This window comes from Microcaecilia unicolor, chromosome 3 (assembly GCF_901765095.1).
Source record: "Microcaecilia unicolor chromosome 3, aMicUni1.1, whole genome shotgun sequence".
NCBI lineage: Eukaryota > Metazoa > Chordata > Amphibia > Gymnophiona > Siphonopidae > Microcaecilia > Microcaecilia unicolor.
This window is the reverse complement of record NC_044033.1, coordinates 334,662,791-334,688,137: the sequence shown is the minus strand read 5'-3', so window position 1 is coordinate 334,688,137 and position 25,347 is coordinate 334,662,791. Positions and strand designations below refer to the sequence as shown.

The 25,347-nt window shown below is 42.0% G+C and overlaps 1 pseudogene; it reads left to right on the top strand.

Moving 5' to 3' along the window:
• Positions 1–307: 307 nt before the first annotated feature.
• The window catches only part of LOC115464715, a 45,772-nt pseudogene continuing 20,732 nt past the window's right edge, over positions 308–25,347 (top strand).

The following is a 25,347-nucleotide window of genomic DNA, read 5'->3' as shown; positions in this document are numbered from 1 at the left end:
TTTGAGGGGCAGAACTCTATAAAGATTTAACAATGCCCTCACCGGATGCTGAATCAGAGCTAATGATACAGAGATCTGTGCAACATCAATATGAGACTTGTGCTGTCTTTCCTCAACCTTCTGTGTGTCTTTGCACAGATTAACTGGTGTGCAATTTGAAAATTCTTGGTTATGTCTTTTTCTGCACATTATTTTAATATCCAAGACCTCTGAAACTTCCTGCCTCATACCACAATTGCAGAGCAGGACAAGCAGGAGTTTGTTTCATAGGAAAAGCTCTTTCACAACCTGATTCACATCCTGAAAGATGGCAGCAACTCTGGTCCTGGTATTGATACTTTGCTGCATCCAATGGAAGACCACTGAGGGCCAGTTTCCACCAATGAAATATGGAAGCATAAAACCAGGATACCATAAGGATGGAGACATCATGATTGGGGGTATTCTTACAATGAGAAGTTTAGAAATCCCAGAACCAGTGTCCTATACAACTTTCCCCACATGGAGTCATGATTACTAGTAAGTAGCACAGTGACTTAGTTAATATTGGAGACACACTTATGATTGATACTTTTAGGATGGTCTCAGAATTGAACTGCAAATTTTATTAGTAGCTTATTGAAGGATCTTTAGATAGAGGAGACCTTCTTGGATTTTACATTTGTGTGTATGGTTTACATTTATATATCAGGGTCTATCAATATAGTAATTGCCCTTAAACACACAGAGTTAGATATTCAAAATGAATTAAGCATTTAACTTCTGGTGTAACCACATTAATCTTTTTTCTTTTAATTTGGGGTAGCAAACTGATAACTTAGGTCAGATATCAAGATATCTTGTCTGAGTTATATGTGTAAAAGGAGGTGAGAACAGAATTGTTTCTGGGGGGGCTTAGCTTAAACTCAACTGGACAATACCGATATTCATCCCTTTTATGATCAAATTTATCTATTTAAGTAGGATAATACCTATCTGTCCTAACTTACACAAATAACTTATTCATTTGAGTTTAGGGCTACATATTCATCGGTCCTAGTGTGACTGAAACAAGGAGAAAGGGAAAGGGATTGTGACTTGATGTACTGCTTTTTCTGGTTACAATCAATGTGGTTTATATATTTTATAGAGGTCCTTATTTTGCACCTGGGGCAATAGAGGGTCAATTGACTTGCCCAAAGTCACAAGGAGCTGCAGTGGGAATTAAACCCATTTTCTCATGTTCTCAGACTAATTACTAGGCTACTCCTCATCAAAGCAAGTGGATCAGTCATTTGCTTATCTCTGATGAATGTCAACCTTTCACTGTCCAGATAACAGAGGAAAAACTGATCAGCAGAATTCTTAGCCCAAGGTATGAAATGTGCAAAACTAGTGACCTTCAAAATGTCATATAAGCAAATGTTGTCAAATCCATAAAAATCTAAGAGTTCGGTATCCAAAGTGATTTAAAAGACCAACAGTGGCTCCTGACCCTTTAAATAGCTTGTGTGGGGATATCTGCTGGTATTCATGGGCATCTCACCAGTTAGTGGCATCTAACCAGTTATTTTGTGACTGATCCAAAGGTGGAGTCAGCACTTAAGTGATTAAGTGGTGATATTCAGCACTTACATGCATAAGGTGACCCAGGGGCGTAGCCACGGGTGGGCCTGGACGGGCCCAGGCCCACCCATTTCCCCTCCAGGCCCGCCCATCCGCATTTTTCGCGCGCTGTCTCTATCCCTTTTGTCCCACGGAGGCAGCGCTTCCTTCCTGCCCTGTCTTCTCCCCAAGCTCCGCTGCACCCGGCCCTCCCTGCAGGTGGAATCCTCCTTCGCCGGTCGCGCTGCGCTGCCATGCACACGCAGCTACGCTCCTCCCCCTGCCGCGTCTATCTGGCCCACTGTGATGCACTTCCTGTTTAGGGCCGGATGAACGCGGCAGGGGGAGGAGCGAAGTGTGCATGGCAGTGCAGCGCGACCGGTGAAGGAGGATTCCACTTGCAGGGAGGGACCAATGCAGCGGAGCTTGGGGAGAAGACAGGGCAGGAAGGAAGCGCTGCCTCCGTGGGACAAAAGGGATAGAGACAGCGCGCAAAGGATGTGGATGGGCGGACCTGGAGGAAAAATGGCTGAGCTGCTGGGACATGGGAGAGAGAGGAAGAAGGGACTGGAGGGAAGGGAGAGAGCTGCTGGGACATTGGAGGGAGAGGAAGAAGGGACTGGAGGGAAGGGAGGAGAGCCGCTGGGATATGGGAGGGAGAGGAAGAAGGGACTGGAGGGAAGGGAGAGAGCCGCTGGGACATGGGAGGGAGAGGAAGAAGGGACTGGAGGGAAGGGAGAGAGCCGCTGGGACATGGGAGGGAGAGGAAGAAGGGACTGGAGGGAAGGGAGAGAGCCGCTGGGACATGGGAGGGAGAGGAAGAAGGGACTGGAGGGAAGGGAGAGCTGCTGGACATGGGAGGATTGGGAGAGAAAGAGGAGAGATGGATGGAAGGATGCAGAGAGAAAGGGGAGAGACTGGAAGGATGTGGAGAGAGAGAGAGAGAGGGTGAGACTGAACAGAAAAGGGTAGAGATAGAGACACTAGATGGAAGGATCAGGAGAGAGGGTAGATGGGTGGAAGGATGAGGAGAGAAAGAGGGAAGGGTAGGGAGAAAAAGGAGACGCTGTATGCAAAAGAAAGAGACGCTGTATGCAAAAGAAAGAGGGGAGCTGCTGGATGGAAAGAGGGAGAGGACAGAGTAGGAAAAGACTGGAGAATAAGAGGAAGGGGCATGTGGAGAACAAGGGTGAGGAAAAGATGAAAAGCCATAGGTGGTGAATGGACAGGAAACCCTGGCAAGAGAAAGACGAAGGAAAGCAGAATCTAGAGACTGGGAGCAACGCAATGAGAAAAAGTAAATGGCCATACAACAAAGGTAAAGAAAATAATTTTATACTAATTTAGGATAAAGTAATATGGTACCTGTGTTAATAAAGTTTCAGAGACCAATACTTCCTTCCTTAGGTCAGAAGAGGATACCATAACAGCGTTATGCTGACCTGAGGCAGGAGGTTTTGGCCTCTGAAAGCTCATTGAAAAAGGGTGATAGGCTTTTAAATAAATTTTCTGAAACCTGATGCACTGAAAAGCAGCACTTTACCCCTATGTGACAAATGCATCTGATTAGTGTGACTAAATTTTGCTGGGGAAGGGGGATAGAGAGAAAATTTTGTGCCCACCCACTTTAGGTTCAGGCCCATCCAAAATTGGCAGTCTGGCTACGCCACTGAGGTGACCTTATGAATAGGCTGTTTAAAAAACTTTGCCATCTCCATGACCCTGCTTCTTAGGGAACAAGAAGAAAGGGTGTCCACACCTTCCACAGAAACACAGACCAAGGGTGGAAGAAAACCAAATCCAAATGACCAGCCCAAACAGGGGAGTAAGAAGTTAAGAACAAGTTTATTGGGACCCGACACGGTCCGTGTTTTGGCAACAAGCCTTCCTCAGGGGTCTAAGAACATAAAATTTATTATATAAAATTAAGAATACAGAATTATGAGTATATTCATGCAGGCACCATAGGATAGTAATGACCACATCAAAATATGGAAATAGCATGATCAAGTGAAACTAATATAACAAAATGATCCACCTCTACTTACATGGTAAGTTCTATTGTAATAATGGTATACATGTGTAATGGTAGTGTACAGTGGATAGCATTAAAGGTACATCCAAGGAAGTGTGTAAGCGATTTAGAAGCAAAAACCAAGTCAAAACTAAAAAGTGACATAGCGGGTAGCATGAACCTTCAGCACAACGCCAAAGAAATGTGGAGGTGCTAACAAAGCACAGGCAGAACGCTAAAAAGAGAAGAAAATCAAAGTACATGCTTCAGATTGAATAAAGTGACACAAGACAGGGGAAACGAGGACCCAATGACAAGAACGCATAACAAGACTGTGTGCCGGCATCAGATAGAGAAGCCGACGCTAAGAGGGAAGGCTAGGACAAAAGCAGGAGAAAGACGGAGCCCCGTGGTGAAAAAAAATCTGGAAAGGACGTACCTGAATCCACAAAGTGCACAGTCTCGGGGAAACAGCCAAACAGAGTGAAAACCACGCCAAATAAAAAGGGGAGGTCAGTGACGTAGTACAACATCATTAAAAGATATAAAACCATACTGGTAAGGTAAAGATAGTGGGAAAGACTGATCTCTAAAAAAATGTGCAAAAAATGTAGCAGTAACCCCGGAGACAGTAAAAAGATAAGCTGATGTGGAGACCAGTAAAAGCAATGTTAAAAAACGATGTGAAAAAACAGGAAAACCAATGAGTGTGGCAAAAGGGCAAAGTAAAAAGGGGGATAAAAACACAAAAATGGACATATAACCTTCTTATAAATAAAATAGAGACAAAAGTAAAAGGGAATATAAACATAATAATGTACATATAATGTTCTTATAAATAAAATGTAACATTGGAAAAACTGGTGTAACATCAACTTACAGGTGGATGCTCCATACATAAGAAGAGTTTTCAAATGCAAATAAAAACAAGCAATTATGTGGACAGCCTAATCTAAGAACCAGAAGGGCCATTAGAGAGGCAGTCGTATAGAAGACTCCTCTGTACAGAAATATAAGTTGTCAGGAATAATTACATATTGTACCTTCAAAAACTAGGTATAAACCAAAGAAGCCATTAACGGGGCAGTTAAACAGATGACACACACTTGTTGTACCTTCAGAAACTAAGTATAAAAGGGAATGACTGAAAGTGGCTCATAAAAAATGTACCAGTTCAATCTCTTTATTGAGCCTCTTAGGGGATACGCATTCCAACTGATAAATAACATGCTGTTGAGTAAAGTCAAATCAATAGTAACCCCACACCAGCTGCTTTTAATAACTTGGAATACAAAAACTTTTGTCATCAATATTATGTCTGGCATGAATCCAATGATCAACTAGTGGGGCTGTTTTAATCTGTCTCTTAATAGAGCTGCAATGTTCAATGATCCTGACCCTAACTTTCTTATTTGTTTTTCCAACATATTTTTTTTTGTTACATTTGTACCCCGCGTGCTTTCCCACTCATGGCAGGCTCAATGCGGCAGGCAATGGAGCGTTTAGACTACTGCAATCTGCTTCTTGCTGGCCTTCTACTTAGTCACCTCTCCCCTCTCCAATTGATTCAAAACTCTGCTGCCTGTCTCGTCTTCCGCCAGGGTCGCTTTACTCATACTACCCCTCTCCTCAAGTCGCTTCACTGGCTCCCTATCCGTTTTCACATCCTGTTCAAACTTCTTCTACTAACCTATAAATGTACTCACTCTGCTGCTCCCCAGTATCTCTCCACACTCGTCCTTCCCTACACCCCTTCCCGTGCACTCCGCTCCATGGATAAATCCTTCTTATTTGTTCCCTTCTCCACTACTGCCAACTCCAGACTTCGCACCTTCTGTCTCACTGCACCCTACGCCTGGAATAAACTTCCTGAGCCCCTACGTCTTGCCCCATCCTTGGCCACCTTTAAATCTAGACTGAAAGCCCACCTCTTTAACATTGCTTTTGACTCGTAACCACTTGTAACCACTCGCCTCCACCTACCCTCCTCTCTTCCTTCCCGTTCACATTAATTGATTTGATTTCCTTACTTTATTTATTTTTTGTCTATTAGATTGTAAGCTCTTTGAGCAGGGACTGTCTTTCTTCCATGTTTGTGCAGCGCTGCGTATGCCTTGTAGCGCTATAGAAATGCTAAATAGTAGTAGTAGTAGTAGGGTTAAGTGACTTGCCCAGAGTCACAAGGAGCTGCCTGTGCTGGGAATCGAACTCAGTTCCTCAGTTCCCCAGGACCAAAGTCCACCACCCTAACCACTAGGCATGGGCACATATTATGTACGCTACATTTTTGGAGTTACAGTCACTATTAAAATTAAGTTTGTAATGTTTGCAAGTGGTAGGATGGGTAAACGAGTCAAGATGGAGTGAGTGGACACAGACTGAGCAAGAGTTACAGGCTCTGTGGCCAACATACTTATGGGTTGCATTTTCTTGTCATGTAGGGAGAGTAGAGGGGATAAAATAGTTCCTCAGGTTTGGATTCCGGGAGAGGGCAAAAATGGGGGTAACATCTGTAAAACATGGATATGTTTGTACAATAAGCCAGTGCCTGAGAATGATTTTTTTGAAAGTATGACTCATGGATGAAAAGCAAAATGTGCAGAATATTTCAGGCTTTTTCTTGGATTTGGTGCCAGTTTTCAACAGTTCTTCTCTTGTCCGGGTTTTAGCTTTATTAAAGACTTGTGCAATACATTCATTGGGGTACCCTCACTGTCTAAATCTACATGATAGTTCTTTTGAATGAGTATAAAAATCATCTATGTTGGCACAAAGTATTCTAAGTCTAAGAAACTGGAAGAAGGGCAAGTTGTTTTTTAAGGCTCGGTTGTGATACCTAGAAAAATGTAAATAACAATTTTTGTCCTTTGGCTTCCTATATAAAGATGTTGATAACCAATACTTGTCTTTTTTCACCATAATGTCTAAAAATGGGATGTTTTCCATATCAAAACGCATTTTAAATTTAAAATTGGAGTCACGAGTATTGATCCATTCAAAGAACGACTGTAATGAGTCAGTGTCACCCTTCCATAGGATGAAAATCTCATTGATGTACCTTTTATACATCTGAATTTGTTGTTTATATGTATGATCAGATAGGTGTATTTTTTCAAACTTAGCCATGTAAAGGTTTCGCCCATAGCTGTGCCTTTAGTTTGTAAATAAAAATGCCCTTCAAAATAAAAATATTGCTTTCCTTCTCTTTTTAGCATTCTCCCACCTGTGCTTTGTTAGCACCTCCACATTTCTTTGGCGTTGTGCTGAAGGTTCATGCTACCCGGTATGTCACTTTTCAGTTTTGACTTGGTTTTTGCTTCTAAATTGCTTTTGAATCATGAAAGCTCATTTGGTTCCATAAGTGTCCTGCTAACTCCCTTTTGAAGAAACCCTAATATGACCCTTCAATTCCAGCAAATTATAGGCCTGTCCTATCTTTATAAAGAGATTGAGAAAACATGTTTCTCCCAACTCCTATGCCATGCTGAGGCCAGATATATTTTACATAGTCTTTGCTTAAAGCCCACCTCTTCAATGCTGCGTTCGGCACCTAACCCTTGCCGTTCACTGAATCCAGACTGCCCCAATTTGACTGCCCCTATCGGACCGACCGTTCACTTGTCTATTAGATTGTAAGCTCTTTGAGCAGGGACTGTCTCTCTTTGTAAAATTGTACAGCGCTGCGTAACCCTAGTAGCGCTCTAGAAATGTTAAGTAGTAGTAGTAGGTGCCTATTTGGTTTTTGTGTAGACCATGACAAGGAGTCTATTCTAACTAGTTCTTGCGTGAGATTTACTCTGTCCTTGATAAGGGTCAGATTGAATACCTCATTTCTTTAGATTTTTCATTGGCTTTTGATCTCATGGATCACAAGCTTCTTCTGTGCCATCTTGTGAATTCTGAGCTCTCTGGCATGGTATTAAAGTGGTTTAACTCTTTTCTTAGTGATTGTTCTTTCTCTGTGCCCATTTTAGTCTGTCCACCCCTCCTTCTCACCTGTGGTGTCCTTGAGGTCACCCCTTATTTTCAACATATTTCTTAGTCCTCTTGCCACTGTTTTTCAAAATAAAGGTGTCTTCTTCTATTTCTATACCAATAGCATTCTTAAGTTTCTTCTGCAAAACTATCTTACCCCTGATCTTTCCTAGATTCAGCATTGTCTCAATACAATTTCTTTTTGGTTTTGATCTAATCACTTGATATTGAATGCTTCTAAAATGGTCACCTATTGAATGACAGGTGCAAAGGACTGTCTCTCATTTTCCCTGATTCTGCTGGGACAGCCTATCACCTTTATTGACTAATTTAAATACTTTGGTGTTTGCATCAACTAGTACCTCTCTTTTGAACCTCAGATCTCTCATGTTATTCATATTTGCTCATGAGCATTGTAGCAGTTTAGATAAGTCTGGTCTTATCTTGACCAAGAATCTCAGGTTATGTTCCTGCATGCTCACATCACATCTCAGCTGGATCACTGTAACACTGAGTAGGTCAGCTTCCCATAGCTACTCCTTCAATGTCTTTAATCAGTACAAAATACCATAATCTGACTTCTTTTCCATACACATAGGTCTGATCATATTACACCACTCCTCTGTTGTCATCACTGATTTCCAGTCATGTTTCAAACTCAGTTCAAACTCTTGACTCTGGTGCATAGAGTTGCCTATATCAGCATCCCTCCATATTTGACTGAATTTATCATCCTATACTCTTCTTCCCATCTTTTATGTTCAAAACATTCCTTGTGGCTTTTCACACCTCCGCCTTCATTGATACATCTTGATATCACTACATACGTAACATTTTTCTTATTTGCTTTTACTTTGTGGAATTTAAGTTGAAGTTATCAATATGAACTACCATTAAGACAGGTTATGCTACTGTTAAGCCAGGTTATTAGTTACTATACTATTGCATAAAATGGGAACTCTGCTGAAACAACAGAAGTTAGTAGTAAAATTACCCATCTTAATGGTACACCACATGGATAACGTCCCCTTTAGTATCCATGTAGTCATTGAGTGGGTTATGTAATTGCTGAAGAAAGAGGGGGAGAAGGAGAAAGCAAAAGACATCTATATTGAACTATAGAGAGAGTAACATTTCCCGACCTGTTGCTTGTTATCAAATGGAAGCATCTATATATTTTTCTGAAGACTAAAATTAGTGACTTGTAGATCAATTTTCAGAAGGATTAATGTGATTTCCAGCAGCAGGTAACCACATAAATTCTCTCTTCAAATAATTCCAATACAGCATACAAACTGTATTGATTTTTTGACTGATCAGCTTCATTACATCTATATAAAAGGGGGGCAAGAGAAGGATAGAACCAGGGCAGTAATAATAATTATCCCTAGGTAGGACAATTCTATTAAAAAAAAAGCACCAAGATTTAAGTACCAAATGTGCATGTAAGTGATTAGAGCACTGGCATATTCACTCATATGTTCCAGTGGCGTAGCCACTGGTGGGCCTGGGTGGGCCGGTGCCCATCCACTTAGGGCACAGGCCCACTCAACAGTAGCACACGTTTAGCAGTAGCTGTTGGGGATCCCAAGATCTGCTAGCTGAAAACTTCCCCCTGTTGGTAACAAAAACACTGCTATCCATGATGCTGGCACCTGTGTATGCTCAGTTTTCAGCACATGCCTGCTGCAGACTGACAAGGTGGAAAGAAACATTTTCCCACCGAGATATTTTTTTGATGTGTGTGTGTGGGGGGGGGGGGGGGGGGGGGGAGGGGGGAGAGAACACTTGGTGCCCACCCACTTCTTGCCTAGGCCCACCCAAAAGCTGTTGTCTGGCTACGCCCCTGATATGTTCATACATAAAGCCTATATTCTCTAAATGTACGCACAAACATTTTAATAAAAACCAATTAGCACTAATAATTGCTTGTTAGAATGCCAATTATCAGTGTTAAATAGCACATTACTCAGGTAAAATGCATGCACAAATTGGGCGCGTGCACATTTTTTTTACCACTTTTTATAGAATTAGGGGGATAACATAAAATGCTGCACATATCTCCAGCATTTAGATGTGAGCATTTACCCCAACTCTATGATTGATGTATTTGCTCACATCTATGTGTACACACAGGTAAATACCCAATTATGCTACTTTTCGGTAAAGGAGAGTAGTCGACTACCAGTTGCTCTTAAATCACCTATGTACAGGTTCCGTTTTATAAAATCGTTACCATTGTGGTGATATTCAGGCTGTATACAGATAGCCTGTGTATTTAAGATTGGGTCTAAACCTATAAGGATAATGTCTGGCAGCCTGAGATTAACCTGTATATTCAGTGTCACTGCCTATTTATATAGCATTCTTAATATATTTATTTTTTCAAATTCTGTAGCTGGATTTTAAAACACACACACTGACCATTGGCTTTGAAAACAGTTCTACAAGCTTTCTTTCAATCTTTCAGTAAGATTGTCTGATCTTCCTTGTCTTTACAGTTATTATGAAAACAACTATTTTGACTACCTGGCCTTTGTTTCTGCAGTGGAGGAGATTAACAATAGCTCAGAGCTCTTACCCAACGTCACACTAGGGTTTCATCTTTATGAATCTTATCTCAATCCATTCTTTGTGTTTGGGGATGCTATAAGTATATTTACCGGTTTGGACACCTGGGTTCCTAATTACCGCTGGAAAACATCAGGCACGCTGGCTGCTATCATTGAGGGCCTTCAAGCAGAGGAATCAAGTCAGATGTCCAATATGTTCAGGATATTCCACTATCCACAGGTAAAGGGACTGTTCTGTTTTCTTTTACTGTATAATCCATTAAGAATAACTTTGTGTTGTCAACAAATTTAATTACCTCAGTAGTTACTCCCATCTCTAGATCATTTATAAATATGTTAAAAAGCAACAGACCCCTGGGGAACCCCACTATCTACCTTCTACATTGAGAATACATGGTTTTTAGTATCACCTTTACTCTGATGACTCCCAGATCTACCTCTCTACACCAGAAATCTCAGCCGAAATCCAGGTCAAAGTATCAGCCTGCCTGTCTGACATTGCTGTCTGGATGTCTCACTGCCATCTGAAACTAAACATGACCAAGACTGAGCTTCTTATCTTTTCCCCTAAAACAACCTCTCCTCTTCCCCCATTCTCTGTCTCTGTGGATAGTACTCTCATCCTCCCTGTCTCATCAGCTCGTAAACTTTGGGTCATCTTCGACTCCTCTCTCTCCATCTCTGCACATATTCAGCAAATTGCTAAAACCTGTCATTTCTTTCTTTATAATATCACCTAAATTTGTCCTTTCCTTTCTGAGCACACTACCAGAACCCTTATCCACACTCTTATCACCTCTCGCTTGCAACTTGCTTCTCATAGATCTCCCACTTAGCCATCTCTGTCCTCTTCAATCTGTTCAAAATTCTGCTGCACGACTTATATTCCTTCAGTGTCACTATGCTCATATTAGCCCCCTCCTCAAGTCACTTCAATGGCTCCCTATCCGTTTCTGAAAACAGTTCAAACTCCTCTTATTGACTTACAAGTGCATTCACTCTGCAGCTTCTCAGTACCTCTCCACTCTTATTTCTCCCTACACTCCTCCCAAGGAACTGCATTCACTGGGTAAATCTCTCTTATCTGCACCCTTCTCCTCCACCGCTAACTCCAAACTCAGTTCCTTTTATCTTGCTGCACCATATGCCTGAAATAGACTTCCTGAGCCAGTATGTCAAGCTCCATTTCTGTCTGTCTTCAAATCTAGGCTAAAAGTCCACCTTTTTGATTCTGCTTTTAACTCCTAACCCTTAGTTGTTAAGTACCCATGTTTTATCATTCCCACCTTAGTAATTCCCTTGTCTCTTATTTGTCCTGTTTTTCTGTCCTAATTTGATTGTAAGCTCTGTAAAGCAGGGACTGTCTCTTTATGTCCAGTGTACACTGCTGCGTATGTGTAGTAGCACTATAGAAATGATAATAGAATACTGACCTTTTAACCCTATTCTCTGTTTTCTATCTTTTAACCAGTTTTAAATCCACAATAGTACACTACCTTCTATCCAATGGCTCTCCAATTTCCTCTGGAGTCTTTCATGCGATACTTTGTCAAATGCCTTTTGAAATTCCAGATACACAGTATCGACTGGCTCACCTTAATGCACATGTTTGTTGATGCCTTCTAAGAAATGTAATAGATTGGGAAGGCAAGATTGCCCTTCAGTAAATCCATGTTGGCTTTGTCTCATTAATCCATGCTTTTGAATATGCTCTGTAATTTTCTTTTTTATAATAGTCTCTACCATTTTGCCCAGCACCAAAATCAGGCACACCAGTCTATAATTTCACAGATCACCTCTGGATCCTTTCTTAAACATCAGCGTTACATTGGCCACCCTCCAATCTTTCGGTACCATGCTTGATTCTAAGATAAATTACATATTACTAACAATAGTTCTGCAAGTTAATTTTTCATTTCTATCAGTACTCTGGGATGAATACCATCCAGTCCAGTCGATTTGCTACTCTTCAGTTTATCAAATTACTACTACTACTATTTAACATTTCTAGAGCGCTACAAAGTGTACGCAGCGCTGTACAAACACAGGAGAAAGACAGTCCCTGCTCAAAGAGCTTACAATCTAAATAGACAAAAAGTAAAGCATTTAATATTTAAGCAGTCAAGCACAAGAGAACAGTCACAGAAGGACTGAAGATGTTGAAGGGTGGTCAGTGTGATTAGGTGTAACTCTGGTTGGAATAGTGGGAGAAGGTGATAGAAGAATAAAAATGGGTGGGGTAAAAGTAATGAGTGGGTTGATAGGGAGGTTATATAAGACATGTCACTCTAGGGGTGGGTGGGTAGAGGGATAGGGTGGGTGGGACTAAGTCTAAAGCAGGAGAAGGTATTCTCTGCAGCCTATCTGTGAGATGGAAATGCTCTCTTTAGCTGCTGCTGCTATAAGTTGTTAGTTTTCTCTCCCTGAAAGAAATCCAAGCCACACCCATTACATCTTCCAGGCAGAAGCGTAGCGAGGTTTTGCCACCAGGGGGAGCAGACCTATTGTAAAACAGGCTCCAGTGCAAGGCTGAAGGGCCAATCCACATAGGCACCATTTCATTCAAAATCCATTTGGGGGAGCGATTGCTCCCCTTGCACCCCACCTGGCTACGCCTCTGCTTCCAGGTTTCTAGAGATTGCATTCAGTTTCTCTGACTCATCAGCTTTGAATATCTTTTCTGGCACCGGTATCTCTCCCAAATCTTCCTCAGTGAAAACCAAAGCAATAATTCATTTAATCTCTACACTATGGCTTTGTCTTCCTTTTTTACCCCTCAGTCATCTAGCGGTCCAACCGATTCTTTTTGCTGGCTTCTTGCACACACACGCACACACATTTTTAAGAGTGCCAATTAATATCAATAATTGGTTGTTAGAGCCCAATGATTGATGTTTCTGAGCTCATAAGTCAATTTATTTGCACACACACCTCCAATATATGCAAAACGTTGGCTATTGATATTTGGACATTACATATAAAATGTGGGGGTTAGTGTACAATAATGGACCTGCGTTAATTGATTAGCACAGGAACACCCACTCTCTATACCTCCTCCAAGAAAAAATAGAAAAACATATTTTCGTTTACTTTGATTTGGCTGGTTTGGCTGGTGCCAGAGGAGCCCTGAATGTGTCCCCACTATATCTTTTTAAGCTGTGTTAAGCACACTATAATGCTTAACAGAGCTAGGTAAAAGGGCCCACATGTTAGGTGAATAACTCTGAAATCCCCACTAGCCACCAAATTTTCTCTTGTGACCTCACCATTTTACCTGCCTTGCCCAGAAATTGGCCAACTATAATTTAACTACCTCGCAATTGTTTATAGCTTTGGTCTAGCTGGCTAACTTCTTATGTAGTAGGTTAGATTCTGTAGGGAGCAGTGTTCAAGAAAAATAAATCTGAGCTCCTAAGTTTAGAATTCTAAGTTTGATTCCTTTTTATATTTTTTAATTGAAATTTTAAGGGGTCCTTTTACTAAGTGGCAGTAAGCATTAACGCGTGCTTCTATGCACCAAAATGCACTACCACATAGAGGGGCATAATCGAAAGTGGGTGCCCATCTCCATGGGTGCCCATCTCCATGGGCGGCCATGCGAAGGGGCGGGACAAACCATATTTTCGTAAAAAGATGGGCGCCCATCTTTTTTTCGATAATACGGGTTGTGTGGGGCAAATGCCTAGGATTTGGGCGTTTTTTGAGCTGGGCGATATCGGTTTTCAGCGATAATGGAAACCGAAGGTGCCCAGCTCAAAAACAAACAAATTCAAAGCATTGGGTCATGGGAGGGGCCAGGATTCGTAGTGCACTGGTCCCCCTCACATGCCAGGACACCAACCGGGCACCCTAGGGAGCACGTTTACAAATTTAAAAAACACATTCAAATAGCTACCAGGTGCATAGCACCCTTCCCTTGTGTGCTGAACCCCCCCAAATCCTCCAAAACCCACTGCCCATAAGTCTACACCATTACCATAGCCCTAAGGGGTGAAGGGGGGCAGCTACATGTGGGTACAGTGGGTTTTCGGGGGGGGGGGGGTTTGGAGGGCTCAACATTAACCACCACAAGTGGAACAGGTAGAGGGGATGGGCCTGGGTCCACCTGCCTGAAGTCCACTGCACCCACTAACAACTGCTACAGGGACCTCATACTGCTGTGATGGAGCTGGGTATGGCATTTGAGGCTGGCATACAGGCTGGCAATGTTGGGCAGACTGGATGGACTGTGCAGGTCTTTTCCTGCCGTCATCTACTATGTTACTATCCAGCTTATAATCGAACGAGAAAAACGCCCAAGTTCCGACCTAAATCGGGAGATGGGCGTTTTTCTCACAAAAACAAATAAAGCGGTATAATCGAAAGCCGAACCTTGGACGCTTTCAACTGCACTCCGTCGCGGATGCGGACAAAGTTGACGGGGGCGTGTCGGAGGCGTGGTGAAGGCGGAACTGGGGCGTGGTTATCACCCGAACAGAGATGGGCGCCTTTCGCCGATAATGGATGCGTTTGTAGCTAGAATTTAGGGCACTTTTCCTGGACCCTGTTTTTTCACGAATAAGGCCCCAAAAAGTGCCCTAAATGACCAGATGACCCCCAGAGGGAGTCGGGGATGACCTCCCCTGACTCCCCCAGTGGTCACTAACCCCCTCCCACCACAAAAAAATAATGTTTCACAACTTTTTACTTTCACCCTCAAATGTCATACCCTCCTCCCAAGCAGCAGTATGCAGGTCCCTGGAGCAGTTGTTAGGGGGTGCAGTGGACGTCAGGCAGGTGGACCCAGGCCCATCCCCCCCCTACCTGTTACAATTGTGCTGCTTAATGCTTAGTCGTCCAACCCCCCCAAACCCACTGTACCCACATGTAGGTGCCCCCCTTCACCTCTTAGGGCTATAGTAATGGTGTAGACTTGTGGGCAGTGGGTTTTGAGGGGGATTTGGGGGGCTCAACACCCAAGGGAAGGGTGCTATGCACCTGGGAGCTCTTTTACGTTTTTTTTTGTTTTTGTAAAAGTGCCCCCTAGGGTGCCCGGTTGGTGTCCTGGCATGTGAGGGGGACCAGTGCACTATGAATCCTGGCCCCTCCCACGAACAAATGCCTTGGATTTATTCGTTTTTGAGCTGGGCGATTTCATTTTCCATTATCGCTGAAAAGCAAAAACGCCCAGCTCACACCTTGGCGAATAAAACATGGGCGTCTATTTTTTTTTGAAAATACGGTTCACTCCGCCCCTTCACAGACCCGTTCTCGGAGATTAACGCCCATGGAGATAGGCGTTTCTGTTCGATTATGCCCCTCTATGTTAATATGTTTTTTTGGGTGGGAGGGGGTTAGTGACCACTGGGGGAGTCAGGGGAGGTCATCCCCGATTCGCTCCGGCAGTCATCTTGTCATTTAGGGCACTTTTTTGTGAAAAAAACGGGTAAAAAAATGACCTAAATTCTCTCTAAAAACGCCCATTTTTTTCAATTATCGGCTGAAGGTGCCCATCTCTGCTCGGCCGATAAACATGCCCCAGTCCCGCCTTCACCATGCCTCCGACACGCCCCAGTCAACTTTGCCAGTTTCCGCGACGGAGTGCAGTTGCAGGCGCCCAAAATCGGCTTTCGATTATACCGATTTTGGCGCCTTTGCGAGATGGGTGCCCATCTCCCAATTTGGGTTGAAATATGGGCGCCCATCACTTTCGAAAATAAGCTGGATAGTGTACTGAGGCGCCTGTGGTAGTTCAAGCATCTGCACATCATGCTTCTCCAGTGCAAGTTTGAGGGTGTAGAGTAGGCATGCTTGGTGTTACTTGGTCAGCATGGCCACATTGCTGCACACCAACCGATTATCACATAGTAAATGTGTGAGACCTTTATGCCTACTAAATAGGTGTTGGTAGGATAATGGAAATTAGCACCTGGCCATTAATAGGGTAATGGATATGCAGCCATCTTACAGCCACATTAAAAGTAGAATCTGCATGTGGGGAAATGCACACGCTATTGATAGCAAAGGCCACCTCTTAGCACAGCTTCACTTTACTGTTTACGCCAATTACATGGGATTTATACTTATTTTACAGAGTCTGATTTTGCTCATTTACTTTATGCTTATGTAATTCCATGAATTGGTTATTGCAATGCATTGTTTGTGGGTTACCAGATAAGAGTTTAAAAATAGTCCAGTGTGTTCAAAATACATCTGTTCTACTTTTGAAGAATTTAGGTTCCCAAAATCATATCTCATCTGTTCTTTCTTCTTTGCATTGGCTTTCCAGTTAAAAACGCTGCATTTTCAAAACGCTGATGTTTGCATTTAAATTATTTCATGGCATGGCACCAAGAAATGTTTCCGATAAGCTGCCAATTTATATACCTAAGTGATCATTACGTTCTGAGAGTGAGAGGTATTTTCTTTTACCTCCTTCCAGATCCTTTAAATACAGTGTGATCACTCTCAAGCTTACTCTTATTTTATGACCTGGTTGTGGAACAAGGTTCCTCACTCTGTGAGATCTATTCATGATATTTTGGGATTTTGTAAAGCTGTTAAAACTAACTTGTTTTAATCTAGTAATTTAGTTAGTTGAAATGGAAATTGTCAGGCTGGAACTATTGTTTATTTTAATTTAATTTTGTTGTGTGTTGTATTGTTTTATTATATTATGAATGCAAAGTGATGCACATTGGGAAGAATAATCTGAATCATAGTTACCTGATACAAGGTTCCACCTTGGGGGTCAGCACCCAACAAAAGATCCCTGAAATCTTCAGCCCACTGTGTGGTGGTGCCCAAAAAAGCAAACAGGATACTAGGAGTTATTAGGAAAGGGATGCAAATAAGACCAAGAATATTATAATGCCTCTGTATTGTTCCATTGTGCAACCTCACTTTGAGTTTTGTGTTTAATTCTGGTCGCTGTTTCTCAAAAAAGATATAGCAGAATTAGAAAAGGTTCAAAGAAAAGTGAACAAAATGATAAATAGGTTGGAACTCCTCTCATATGAGGAAAGGCTAAAGAGGTTAGGGCTCTTTAGCTTGGAAAAGAGACGGCTGGGGGGGGGGGGGGGGGGGGGATATGATTCAGGTCTATAAAATCTTGAATGGTGTAGAACGAGTTAAAATGAATCAATTTTAGACTCTTTCAAAAAACACAAAGACTAGGGGACACTCAATGAAATTATAGGGAAATACTTTTAAAACAAATAGGAGGAAATTCTTTTTTCACTCAAAGAATAGCTAAGCTCTGCAACTCATTGGCTGAGGATGTAGTAACAGTGATTAGCGTATCTGGGTTTAAAAAAGCTTTGGAATGTTCCTGGAGGAAAAGTCCATAGTCTGTTGTTGAGATGGACATGGGGAAAGCCACTGCTTACCCTTGAATTGGTAGGATGGAATGTTGCTACTAGTTAGGCACTGTAGGGAGGACAAGCTAAATAATGGAATAAATAAATAAATAAATAGTAAAAGGACTCCTTAATGTGTGTAATCTGAGTCTCACACCCAGCATCCTGCGACACTGATTAGCTCTTTAGGTCAGGTACCCGAGACCTGGGCCATAAACAAACAGAAAAAATAGGGCGTATTGTCACTGAGCTGGGCACAGACTGGGGCTGGACTTACTCTGGTAGGCCTTAGGGTATTAAGCCACTCTATTATTTCAGTTTAGTTTCCTTTATCATTCTCGGAGCAAAGAACTTCACTCTCACTCATAGGAACCAACTTTTCAAAATTATTAGGGGTGCTAAGCCCAATGGAAATAACCCCTCCCTGGACACATATGAGGAATTTTCTCAATATTGGGGGTGCTCAAGCACCCACAGAGTCAGCTCTTATGCTTTCACTCCAAAGAAACACTATCCACTCCTATGTTCGTATTTTATGCAAACAAATTTTACTGAAACTCTGCAAACAGGCAGCAATCCAAAGTCCAAATTGATTTCACTTGATATCAAACCATATCTCTTACATCCAACAGTGTGCATGCTGAAAGCAGTTTCTATATCAGTCCAGGCTCTAAGGGGATTTCTCTCATCTATTCAAATTAATAGTCTCTTATTAATCCTATGAATACTGATATAAGTACAACTCCACCATCCACACACATCCTTTTGGGTGGAATAACCCAAGGCTGTGTTTGCAGTGGTTGTTGTCACAAGCTGTCTCCCACGGGGTTTTCCCTAGCTGGTGAATCCACTCAGGCCCAGACCTCCCTGTCTGTCCTCTCCTCCAGTGATTCACTTCCACAAGCTGCTGACTCTGGCACCAAAGACTCCTTTCTGCTCTGCTCCCTTTTCTCATCATACATAACACTCCTCTCATCCAAATACTGCTTCTTGTTGTCAATAGACTTTTCTTTTCAACAAGGCATACCATAATGATCAATAACAGGAATTCTAGCACATCGCTACTTCCTGATACTCTGACTGTTTTCTTATATACCGAATTGCTTATATCTATTATGTTACACTTGTTCTTTATGTAATACCAATTGTTTCTTTACTCTTGAATGGCAATTGCCATGATGGAATATTGTAAGCCACATTGAGCCTGCAAATGGGTGGGCAAATGTGGGATACAAATGCAACAAACAAACAAACAAATAAATAAATAAATAAATAACTGCCCCTTATTCCAGCATGGATGAAGGAAACCAAAGACCACATATGCTCACTAGAACACTAACTTTTATTATTTTCAAACTGCACCTCAACTATGAACCATACGAACTCATTTGGACAAATATCTTCTCTAAACATCAAAATCATTTATCTATGCCATTCATCTGCAGTGCATCCAATTCACAAGGGGGTGTGCCAGGATGTTGCAGAGGTGGGATTAGGGTGGGCATAGGGTGTGACTAACACTTGGACATTTTATAGCAATAATTGAAAAAAAACAAAAACTTCTAGGTGCACACTTTCAACATTTTGCTCCAGACCTGTTTTTAGAATGAATAAGGGACAAAAAGGTGCCCTAAATGACATGACCACTGGAGGGAATCAGGGACAACCCCCTCTTACTCCTCCAGTGGTCCCTGACCTCCTTCCACCCCCCTCCCCAAAGGTGTGAATAGAAAAAAGTACTTACCTACCTCTATGACAGCCTCAGATGCTGACAAGTGCACTACAGCATTAAGCAGGACCCTGGAGTATTCTAGAGGTCTGTGCAGTGCACTGTAGAGCAGGGGCGTAGCTAGACCTCGCTGGGAGCGGGGGCCACAGCCCTAGGTGGGGGGGCACTGTTTAGCCCCCCTCCCGCCGCCACCCCCCCAGCCGCCAACAATGCCACATTGAACCCCCCCCCCGACGATCCCCTTGATCCCCCCTCCCGCCACCAACCCTCCCCCGCCTCGCCGCCCGCCCCGCTGCTTCAAATACCTTGTTGTTTGCTGGCCACGCCAAAGAGAATCTAGTTCTTCGGTGCCGGAGTAGCGCCTTCATTCAATGCAGTTCCTGACGTGATCAGCTGTTTGTGACGCCGTACGTGACGTACGGCGTCAGAAACAGCTGATTACGCCAGGAATTGCATTGAATGAAGGTACTACTCCGGCGCTGAAGAACTAGATTCTCGGCTGGGGGGGCCAGAAAACAACAAGGTATTTGAAGCGGTGGGGTGGGCGGCGATGGCGGGGGAGGGTTGGTGGTGGAAGTGGGCCAGGGCCAAATCTATGGGGGCCCAGGCCCCCTCAGGCCCGACGTAGCTACGCCACTGCTGTAGAGAGCTGCACAGGCCCATATCTCTATCTACCTGTTGGTGGAAAGTGTGAGGCTTCCAAAACCCTACTGTACCCACATATAGGTAACCCCTATAAGGGCTAGTATATTGGTATATGGTTTAGTTGGTATTTATTTAGATTTTGCTCACACCTTTTTCAGTAGTAGCTCAAGGTGAGTTACATTCAGGTACTCTGGATATTTCTCTGTCCCAGGAGGGTTCACAATCTAAGTTTGTACCTGAGGCAATGGAGTGTTAAGTGACTTGCCCATGATCACAAGGAGCAGCAGTGGGATTTAAACTGGCCACCTCTGGATTGCAAGGCCAGTGCTCTAACCACTAGGCCACTCCTCCACTCCATTTGATATACCACCATTGCATAGGCCTTTCGTCACAGCAGTTTTCAATAAAACAGTCAACAAATAAAATCACTATATATGCATGCAATTTAAATACAGGAAAATTAGGCAATCATACAGGGGAAAGGAGGGGAATCTGAGGAGTCTGTTTGCTGGTGTTTCAAGTGGAGAGCAGTGGGGGCAATGGGTTCTAGGTGGATTTTGGAGGGCTCAGCAGGCAAGAAAAGGTAGCAGTGGTGAGAAGTGTACCTGGGAGCTTTTATATGATGTCCAGAGCAGTGCACCATAGGGTGCCCCATTGCTCTCCTGGAGTGTCTATGTGACCAGTCTATTAACAATGCTGGCTCCTCCAACATCCCTGTGACTTGACTTTCTATGTTTTTTACTTGAACGTTTTTCAAAAATGGACCAAAAACATAACACACAAAAATATGTTACATGTCGTTTTTTTTTTTTTAAAGAAACATCTTGCTTATCGAAATTGGTTACATTTCCTGTTTGGATATAGGACATTTAGTGCAAAATGTCCAAAGTCTGATCAAAAATGCCCGTCCTACTCCAGTTCCGCTCCCCATAACTCAGGAGAATTCTCCCATAATTTTTAGTAATCCCTATTAAAATGAGGGATTACATATGTTACAAATAAACATGTTCAGAGATATACTTAAAAAATAAATAATTTTGAAATGAAAAGTACAAAAGGAAAATAAATGCATACAACTCCATGGGCCTGTTTATTAAGGTGTATTAGCGTTTTTAATGCACCTAAAATTAGCGCGCATACTAACCATGTAGGCACCTATAGGGATATTGTAGGCATGCACACAGTTAATGCGCATACATGGTTAACGCGCCTTATAAATGTTAACGCACCTATAATGTGGCTTAGTACACAAGGCCCCACATCATGCAGATAACTGGGAGACAGCAATTACATCAAAATTTAAAAAGAAGAAAAAACAATGCGAATAACAATCAAACACCAAAAACAATCATTATAACCTGCTCATACAGATAAACAAATTAATAAGAAATTTAACTTTCTCCTTTTCTAACAAAAAGGTTTCCAGTTTCACCAATCAAAAGAATAATTCTCAAGTGTTACCAGGCATTTGCAGGGAAATTTTACCAAGAAAGATGCTCCTACTGCTAAAACCCTAGGGTTTTAGCTGAAGAAAAGCTTTTCACCTGAACTGTGTGGACCTGGCAACATCTGGGAATATCCTTATAGTCTGCACAAAGAGTGGAACATTCTTTTTTGAAAAATTAGCTTTCATAATTAAAAATGTATGTTCCCCTTTCTGCAATGATACCAGCAAAGTAGTTCATGTACTAATAGGTTCCAGAGAAGACTCAAGAAATCTTGACAAATGTAAACTATCTGGAGGTTGGATAGTGTCCAGAGCTCCTTCCTTATTAGGCACCTTAGAACTTCTAAGCAAATAATATAGGTAACTAACAGGCTCATTTTCGAAAGAGAAAAATGTCCAAAAAGTGACATAAGTCTGCATTTGGACGTTTTTCCTCACAAAAACGTCCAAATTAGTATTTTCGAAACCTATATTTAGACATTTTTCTCTGAAGTCCGTCAGAAGTGCGTCTAAATTTCAAGGGGGCGTTCCAGGGGTGTGTTCAAGGCGGGACTTGGGCGTTCCTAAGAATTAGATGTTTTTCAGTCATAATGGAACAAAACAAAATTATTCAGGACTAAAACTTTAGATGTTTTGAGCTAGACCTGTTTTTATAACGAATAAGACACAAAAAGGTGCCCTAAATGACCAGATGACCACTAGAGGGAAACAGGAATGACCTCCCCTTATTCTCTCAGTGGTCACTAGCCCCCTCCCACCCACCCCCAGAATGTGATGAAAAACATTACCAACCTCTATGCCAGCCTCAGATGTTATGCTCAGGTCCATTAGAACAGCATGGAGGTCCCTGGAGTAGTCTAGTGTTGGGTGCAGTGCACTGCAGACAGGTGGAGCCCTCCAAAACTCACTAGAAACCAACTGTATCCACATATAGGTGCCCCTTCACCTGTAAGGGCTATGGTAGTGGTGTACAGTTGGGGGTAGTAGGTTTTGAGGGGCTCAGCACATGTAAGGGAGCAATGGTCATATGTGTACCTGAGAGCAGTTTATGAAGTCCACTGTAGTGACCCCTAGGGTGTCCTATTGCTGTCATAGGATGTCAGGGGGAACAGTCTACTAAAACTTTTGGCTCCTCCTACATCCCAATGGCTTGATTTTGTGCATTTTGCATGTGGACTTTTTTTTTTTCAAAAATGGACAACCCCCCCCCCAAAAAAAAAACATTCAAATTAAAAAAATGTCCAAAAAACAAAATGTCCACAGTGTTTAAAAAAAAGATAGACGTTTTTATTTTTGAAAATGAACTTCTTCCCTATTTAGAGTTTGGACATTTTTTCAAAAAGTTCGAAAGTTGGAGTTAGACATATCGAAAATGCTTCTCTAACTATAACAGTTTCAATTGTCAACTTTAAGACCTCCTTCAAATACATTTTAAGAAGTTCTAAGGGAGACAAAAATGTATAATGTCAAAATTTAAAACCTCAAATTTCAGGCTCTAGAAATATTCTCTAAAGACCCCATTCATAAATGAATGGCTATACAATCCATGGTAACTGCAGAAACAACAGAAGTCATCTGAGATTCCATTTTGTCTATCTTTTTCAAATATTTTCATTCTAGACAATCGGTCATTAAATTTTGCAACAATTTCCTCTATAAAGTTCACAAAGGAAGACAATTTTTCTTGTAGGGATTTCTCCATTCTATTAATTGCTATCAGCAATATGAGTAGACAACAAAAAAGAAAGTGATGAAGGTTCCTTAACCTGGACAGTCTGTCCAATCTTCTTAACAGGAACTGAGGAATTGAGAGAGGGAAATACTGGCGAGGTCAAACCTCTAAGATCTGCAGCATCCTGTCCTCTAAGAATGCCATCCAACTCTGTCAAAATAGCAGATTATGGGGGTACGGTTCGGTCCCCAGAAGAAAGGGAGACTTTGGGATAAGAAGCCAAATTCATAGACATTGTCCGGCATTGCAGCTCTAACGTGCTGGTTCATAGGTACCTTTGTTACAGCAGGTTGTAGAGTTTTGCCTTTATCCCTTTTCCATTTTACCTTGACGGGGAGCAGAGCGACATGCTTCTTGTTCCTCAGGGGCTCCATGGGCTATGGGCCACAGCAAGGATGCCTAAATGCCTGATTTCAGAAGGCAGCATAAAGTTGTCTCATGGGTCCTCTCTATTTATTTATTTATTACAATTGTACCCCGCGCTTTCCCACTCAAAGCAGGGTCAATGCAGCTTACATAGTAACAGGGATTACTGAGTAATGATGAAGAAATATAAGTTAAGTATAGCAGAATAATAAAAGAAATAGGTAGGTAGAGAGGGGCAAAAGTGAAGGGAGTAGGAAAGGTATGATCAAGGGTGAGTATTGGAGGAGGTGTAGAGGAAGCGGAGGGTGATGGGATATGGGATAAGCATAGGGAAATTTGGTGGGAGAAGTAGTCTAGGTCAATGTCGTTTTCTCCTGGATATGTGATGGGTAGATGGGTTCATAGGATTAGTCTGGCTCATTTGGGTAGGCTTGCTTGAACAGATGGGTTTTTAGTGATTTCTGGAAGGGTAGATAGTCACTAATTGATCGGATAGTTCTGGGGAGGGCATTCTAGAGTTGGCTGCCTAAGAAGGAAAAGTTGGATCCGTAATAAGTTTTGTACTTGAGTCCTTTGCAATTGGGGTAATGTAGGTTAAGGTAAGTTCGCGAGGTTACAGACATGTTTCTGGTGGGAAGGTCAATCAGATTGAGCATATAGCCCAGGGATTCACCATGGATAATCTTGTGGATTAATGTGAGGACCTTGAAGTTGATTCGTTCTCTGATAGGGAGCCAGTGAAGTTAGGTTACTAACATTTTAGCTTAACTTTAGTGCAAAATCACCTAGATATAGGAGCTTTAAAGTTTGTAGAAATTATTTAAAGTGTAATCTCACTCTTGAAAGATGATGATGAATTATTATTATTATTATTATTTTTCTTTTTAACAGATCAGTTTCATCTCGCAGAGTCTTCTAATGAGTGACACAGTTAAGTTTCCTTTTTTCTACAGGACTGTCCCCAGTGAACTGCACCTCTGTACTGGGATTATCAGGTTGCTGAAGCACTTTGACTGGACCTGGGTTGGTATCATTGCATCCGATGATGAAAGTGACCTGAGGGCAATTCAGATTCTGAGAGAAGGGATTGAGCAAAATGGTGGCTGCATTGCATTCATAGAAATCTTTAGTAACACACAGGCCAATTTAATGCCAACAGAGAAAAAATCTAAAATAGAAAAGAACATCAACATACCATCAATTAAAGTGATCATTCTCTATACTAATGTAGAGAATATAATGTTTCTACCCCGTTTTTTACTGATCCCTGGTAAGGTCTTTATCACCAAAACTAAACTGAAATTTCCCTTGAAGCATACAGGAAAACTTAATATAAAGAACAACACCTTATCATTTGGAATTGTAAAGAAGATGATCCCAAGCTTTACAAAATTTATTCAGGAGGTGAACTTTACCCTACTGCCAAGTAATCAGCTCACAAAGAAGTGGTGGACAGGCCTATGTGACAGCCAGTGTCCAAAATACATCAAACGATCCTGCAGTTCTGATGTAAAATTGTCATTTGTCCAACCCTGCAACACTTACTTCTTTGGGAACAGCAATAATGTATATAATGCTGTGTATTCCCTGGCTCACGCACTGCACGGCATGCTCATATCTGGCTCTAGAAACAACATCACATGGAGTAGAGAAATATGGAAATTATCTGATTATTTACCATGGAAGGTAACATCATTTCTTATGCTGTGTTGTTCAAAAGAAAGAGAAAGTGAGACAAAGCAAAATGGGAAAGGAAAGGCTTTGAGGAAAAGGAGGCTTAGTGCACTGGATACTCTGTGATCCCAGAGAGACACTGAATCGCCACGATCACAGAATGTTTTTCATGATAAGATTCTTTACAAGAAGAATAGCTGAAGAAGTGGGGAAAGAAACAAAGCATGGTTAATGTAATTCTTTTTACCTTTTCTACACATATACCCCTAAT